Below are 6,400 nucleotides of genomic sequence, written 5' to 3' on the forward strand. Positions count from 1 at the left end.
GAAAGAGAAAGAAGCCGTTGCTGCGCGTGCGCGGAAGGGAGGAGGAGAAGGAGGAGGGAGGAGCCGGCCAATAAGGGCGTAGCGCCGTCGCCTCGGATTGGAGGGCGGCCGGGGGCGGGGCTGAGGGGAATGGGGACGGCCGTGGCCTGGCTAGTAAGCTGCCAGTACCCAGGTGCCTCCGGAAGCGTTGCTAGGATGCTCCCGAAGCATCGGTGTTCATTTGTTTATTTGCATTTGTACGCCGCTTGGTTAAAAATAAATAAAGTCAAAGCGGTTTACAAAAAAGGGCAAAAATCAGGGGGAAGGGGGGAATCCACAGCCCGCCTCTATTATGCTTTCCTATTTGTTGGAAGCAGTAATAATAATAATAATAATAATAATTTTATTAAATTTATTATAATTTAAAGGATTATTATTATTATTAATTTAAAGGGTACAAAAGTTAAACAGGTTAAACTTACCTCAGCTTTCTGAAGCATCTGTGCAGGCTTGTCAAAACGGGGATTTTATTATCTTTTGCATATAATTTTTATTAAGTTTTCTGTTTTACCATTTAAAATACTCATTTTTGCATCCTTAAGATATCGATGACTTCCTTTCTTCTCTTTCCATGGTTTCTTTTACATATAATAAATCCCTGCATATTTTACAAAAACTATACCATTCAGTATTCCATTATTGCATCCATCGAAACTTGTTTACACTGTTGAATTTATCTTAATGCTGCCAGCGTTTTCAGCTGTACACAATTATTTCCCATATATTCAATAAACGGTTTCCAAACTTCTCTAAACGCATGTCTTGTTCTCTTATTCTGTATGTTAAGTCTGCAAGCTGCGCATATTCTGTCAACTTAAGTAGGCAAATCGCCCGAGGCAGATGGACTATTGGTAAAACAGGGATGTTTTGACCCCTTGCTGGAAAGAGCGCAACAGTCGCCTGCTTGGTCTCAAGAGGCAGGGAGTTCCCCCTCTATTTTACTTATTACATTTATGTGCCACCCTCCATCCAAAGACCCCCCTGAGCGGTTCGCAGAATAAAATGCAAGTGACTAATTCAACCAAGACAACAAGATGGTAGCCATCACTGTGCCTGCCCTACCAATGCTCTTGTCCAGCTCAGTGTCGATGGAAAGGGGGCTGGCTATAGTGGAGCCCAGGTAGGCAAAATCATCTGCCAGCTCAAGTGTGTGATTGCCAGTGCTGGTGCTCTGAGGGCTGGCGACATCCTGACCCAAGATGTTGGCCTTCATCAGGTTGATTGTGAGGCTGAACTCCCTGCAGGCTTGGGCAAAACGGTCGATGAGTCTCTGCGTCCCAGGAGTGCGCTGTCAAGACTGCGTCATCGGCAAACAACATCTCTCAGATCAGAACATTTGGTATAATGTGTTTGGTATAATTCCCTGCACACATAAATAAACCGGAAAGGAAATTTCTCTTAAGCGCCTTCGTTTCAAAATCCTTTATTTAACATACCTGTCACAATATCAAACATTTCCTTCCTTTTAGTACATGGAGTGTTGAAACTTTGACGAGAGCTGGATTCAAATTCCTGCTCAGAAATTCCTGGTGGGTTCAAGAGTAAAGGCTAGAGGACTGGCAACTTGTAGATGTAAAATGAGTCGAAGGCCTCATCTAGTTCGCTGCTGCAACAATAGCTAGGTATCTTATATAATAATATTTCACATCTTTATGAGTCCATCTATGCGATTTTCCCTCCTGGACTGCTTTGCTAGTACAGTGGTACCTCGGGTTAAGTACTTAATTCGTTCCGGCAGTCCGTTCTTAACCTGAAACTGTTCTTAACCTGAAGCACCACTTTAGCTAATGGGGCCTCCTGCTGCTGCCGCCACGCAATTTCTGTTCTTATCCTGAAGCAAAGTTCTTAACCCGAGGTACTATTTCTGGGTTAGTGGAGTCTGTAACCTGAAGCGTATGTAACCTGAAGCGTATGCAACCCAAGCTACCACTGTACTAGCAGGAGAGATGCTATCTGAACGCTGAGAGGGATTGGAAGGTAACAGACTGGTAACAGAGTCCACAAATGATATTTCCTTCTAGCAGTTGCATAGGGAAAAGCCCCTGCATTCCATGACTTAAGGGAGACATCAGACGTCAGATTTTGTACAGCAAGCAATACAACGACTACACCCATCCCTACCCTTATGCCAATTTGTATAATGTCCCTGGAAAATAGGGACACTTGAAGGGTCTGAAACATATGCTCTGCAATGGTGCCCTAGCATTCCTGACTGATATCTTGCTGTGCTCTCAAGCCTCCATCTAGGAAGGGAGGTGGCAGCTCCTCTTCAGTTCCTCTCTATACATAAATAGTAATAAACGATAATATAAAGCAAATATCTAACACCCTTTTATGTTGGCGCTTATTTTTAGGTGCAAATGAACACCTGCCTCAATTAACGAAGCGGCTGCGGGACATTGTAATCCCCGCCACCCTTGGCACTTTTAACAGCCTCGGTTCTTTTTGTGGCCTGCAAAGAAACTTAATTAAATATAGTGCGTGCTCAGGTGTGACAAGACGAGGCATGAATCCCTGCAACCGAACCTCCGCAAGTCATGTCTCAACAGCATAACACCATGGACTTAAACAGAAGCAGTTTGGGAGACTAGATTTTGGAGCTCGCCTGTATATTTGGGGAAGCAGCCTTGCCCCACCCACCCACCCCTGACCTGGACATTATCAACCGCGCTGTTTTAAAATCCAGTCTGGGGCAGCAGCAGGCATTTCCAGGGAAAGGGGTTATCTTGGCCGAGGCAAGGATGGCCAGAATTAACCCACAGATATTGGTGAGGGAGGAGGGCAACTCCAGCAAGCTGTCTCTTTGCCGATTCCAAGTGCCACCCTCGGATGTCAGAGGGTACAACTTTGCGGCAGGAGCAGCTCTGCCCCTCGATCTGATCTAGGGTGGGAGAGCTCTCTGAGACAGCAAGAATTTGCATAGATGGAACTAAATAATAAGAAAACCACAGAGAACTGGTGTCTTGGGTTTTCTTTTTTCCTCTTCCCTCCCATTTCTTTATCCCTTTCTTTCTTTATTTCATAATAATTTTTATTGGTTTCACAATTTAGTTTTACATTCACACACACACACAAAAAGATAACATAGAAAAATATAGAATTCTCCAAATTCTCGGACTTCCTCCCTTTCGTGGAGTCCAGTAATAACCATTTTCACTGCATGTCTTATCATCCTCCATTTTCTTTGTCCTTTTAGAAAGGGGGAAGATTAGACGTGGACACACAAAGCATGGAGAAGGCAATGAGATGCTCCCTCGCAGCCGTCACTACCGCCACCACCGTTGCTCGGGACAAGCGCCTGCTCTCCTCCTCCCTGAGCCGCCAAGACCACATAACATCAGCCTTGAAAGACCTATATTGGCTCCCAGTACGTTTCTGAGCACAATTCAAAGTGTTGGTGCTGACCTTTAAATCCCTAAACGGCCTCGGCCCAGTAGACCTGAAGGAGCATCTCCACCCCCATCATTCAGCCCATACACTGAGGTCCAGCACCGAAGGCCTTCTGGTGGTTCCCTCACTGCGAGAAACAAAGCTACAGGGAACCAGCCAGAGGGCCTTCTTGGTAGTGGCACCCGCCCTGTGGAACACCCTCCCACTAGATGTCAAGGAAATAAACAACTATCTGACTTTTAGAAGACATCTGAAGGCAGCCCTGTTTAGGGAAGGTTTTAATGACTGGTGTGGATTTTTAATCTCTTGTTGGGAGCCGCCCAGAGTGGCCTAGGGGAAACCCAGCCAGATGGACGGGGGTATAAGCAATTTATTATTATTATTATTATTATTATTATTATTATTATTGTTATTATTATTATCATCATCATCATCATTAGCTCAACTCTGGCAGGGGAACTAGGGACACTCCGGGGTCAAATCCGAAGCTGGGATGGCTTTCACCATTCCAGGAATGTCCCTGGAAAATTGGGACACTTGGAGGGGATGCAAATCTGCTGATCCATTCACTGTGTAATGGTGTCATAAAGTGACAGGGCTTCTGAACTGGTTTGGGACCCTAGCACAGGGGTTAGGAGGGAGGGTTAACCCTTTGCCCCCTACCGCTAGCATGCCGGTTTGGATCGGGTCTGCAGCAGAAACCCGCATTACAATAAGTAAATAAATATCCCAGGGTTGCCATATTTCAAAAAGTAAAAAACCAGGACAGCCTTTAGGAAACCACTGAAATTGTAGAGCTTTATTTTTAAGGAATCCCCCCAAATTTATGCCCCCTTTTTAATACAAAAAAGCCATGATTTTGACTTGTCTAAGATCCAGAACAAAGTGCCGCCTTTTGGAAATTCTGGTAATGTCTGGGAAAATCCGGACATATAGCAGCCCTAAAAATATCCTATTCATTCACAGCTCCCTCAGTGGCGTTGGGCTCATTCCTAGAATGGCACACTCTGGAGGGAGATGAGGGGAAATTGGAGGGGGAGGCAGGACAAAATGGAGGTTCTTCCTTCGCAGGAGGCTTTTGGGCTAAAGTGCAAGGTATTTATTTATTTGTATAGGATTTATCGTTTATATTTAGTTTACTACAGTACCCCTATTATTAGCAAAAGAAGATCAACGAGATTAGCCAAGAACACTTTTTAAGGGTTAAAATCCAACAATCTCGTACAGAGTTGATTGGTGAAGTTTCAACAGAGGAATGAGAGAGACATCGCAATGCCTATAGAAAAAGGCGATTAGGTGCTTTTTTTAAAAAAAATGTTTTAATTAATATTCTCTTTTGAAATTTAAATGTTGCCCTGCAGTGTCCCGCTTCCTTGCAAACAAGAATGGGAAAGGTTATGTGGGATTATAGAGGAATGCAGTTGACCTCGCCAGCAAGCCATTTGGTTTACAAAGTTGCTAGCTTATAGGCGCATTTACTCAGGGTGAATTGGAAAGAAAACCCTAACTCAGATTGACTGCAGTCCTTGCGACCTTTACATTCTGGAGAAATCCAAACCTGAATATGCATCGCTGAACCGAAGACATATTTTTTCGTTTTGTTACCCTTGTCTTCATCTTCCTTCCTTCTGTTGCTCCCTCTGTGCCGAATTTTAGAACGGAAGCTTGTCTTGGTGTTTTATTGTTGCTTTGCAAAGTCCCAGGCCCATTGATGGTGCTGTGTAATCAAGATCTCACTAAGGCAACCTCTCTGAGAAAGGGGGGGAATGTTTTAATCAGCAATTTTCCAAAATAATATGTCGGGGCTTTTATTAATAAAGCCTTAATGCAAGGCTGGGGAATATGCTCTACCCCCAGATGTTGTCAAATCCATCTCCTTTCATCCCCAACCATTGGGAATGCTGGCTGGGGCTGATGGCAGCTGGAATCCAATAGCACCCTGAAGAGCCATAGCTTAGCTGTCCCTGCTTTAATGTACAGTTGTACCTTGGAAGTCGAACGGAATCCGTTCCGGAAGTCTGTCCGACTTCCAAAACGTTTGAAAACCAAATCACGGTTTCTGATTGGCTACAGGAAGCTCCTGCAGCCAATCAGAAGCCACAAAAGCCCCATCGGATGTTTCGGTTGCAAAAGAACATCACAAGCCAGAACAATCACTTCCAGGTTTATGGCATTCGGGAGCCAAAACATTTGAGTTCCAGGGCGTTCGGGATCCAAGGTACAGTGGTACCTCTGGATGCGAATGGGATCCGTTCCGGAGTCCTGTTCGCATCCTGAGTAGAACATAACACACGACTGTACGACTGCGCATGTGCGTGACATCATTTTGAGCATCTGAAAATGTGCGAGCGGTGAAACCTGGAAGTAACGCGTTCCGTTACTTTTGGGTCGCCACAGAGCGTAACTTGAAAACGCTCAACCTGAAGCATATTTAACCCGAGGTATGACTGTATAGGATTCATTGAGTTTTCTGCACACTTATTCCTTTCCTCGAAGAACCTAAGATGGCCCAAATCTTATATTATTTGCAGATGTCCCAAACTATTGCACTGACATCCGCCTGTCTTGAAAGACAATGGAGTGCACCTCCGGGGGTGAAGTCAAACAGCTGCTTTAGCAGCATCAAAGTGACTTCTCCGGGGTGCAGTCCTGGGCAGTTTGTATGGAGATCCTGGGCTGCCCAGACAACAAAATCCCCTTCTCAGCCTCACTGAGGTGGTCCAAAGGAAAGCAGAGCAATACACTTGGCACCAGCCGGGCTGCAGGAGTTGCCGGAAGGAGGCATACAAGGCGATGGCCAACCATCTTAGGGACTCCACTCCAAATTTGTGCCTTAGCCCTTTCTTCCCCCAAAGAGACCTCTGCGGGAAGGAAAAGGTGCAAACCTCTTGGAAGGAACCGCATGGCCTGGCTGGGTCATGTACGGAAGGCTGAGTGCAAGTACTGGAAAGAGAGAAAGATGCAGTTTGTT

The sequence above is a fragment of the Podarcis muralis genome, chromosome 12 (assembly GCF_964188315.1).
Source record: "Podarcis muralis chromosome 12, rPodMur119.hap1.1, whole genome shotgun sequence".
Lineage (NCBI taxonomy): Eukaryota > Metazoa > Chordata > Lepidosauria > Squamata > Lacertidae > Podarcis > Podarcis muralis.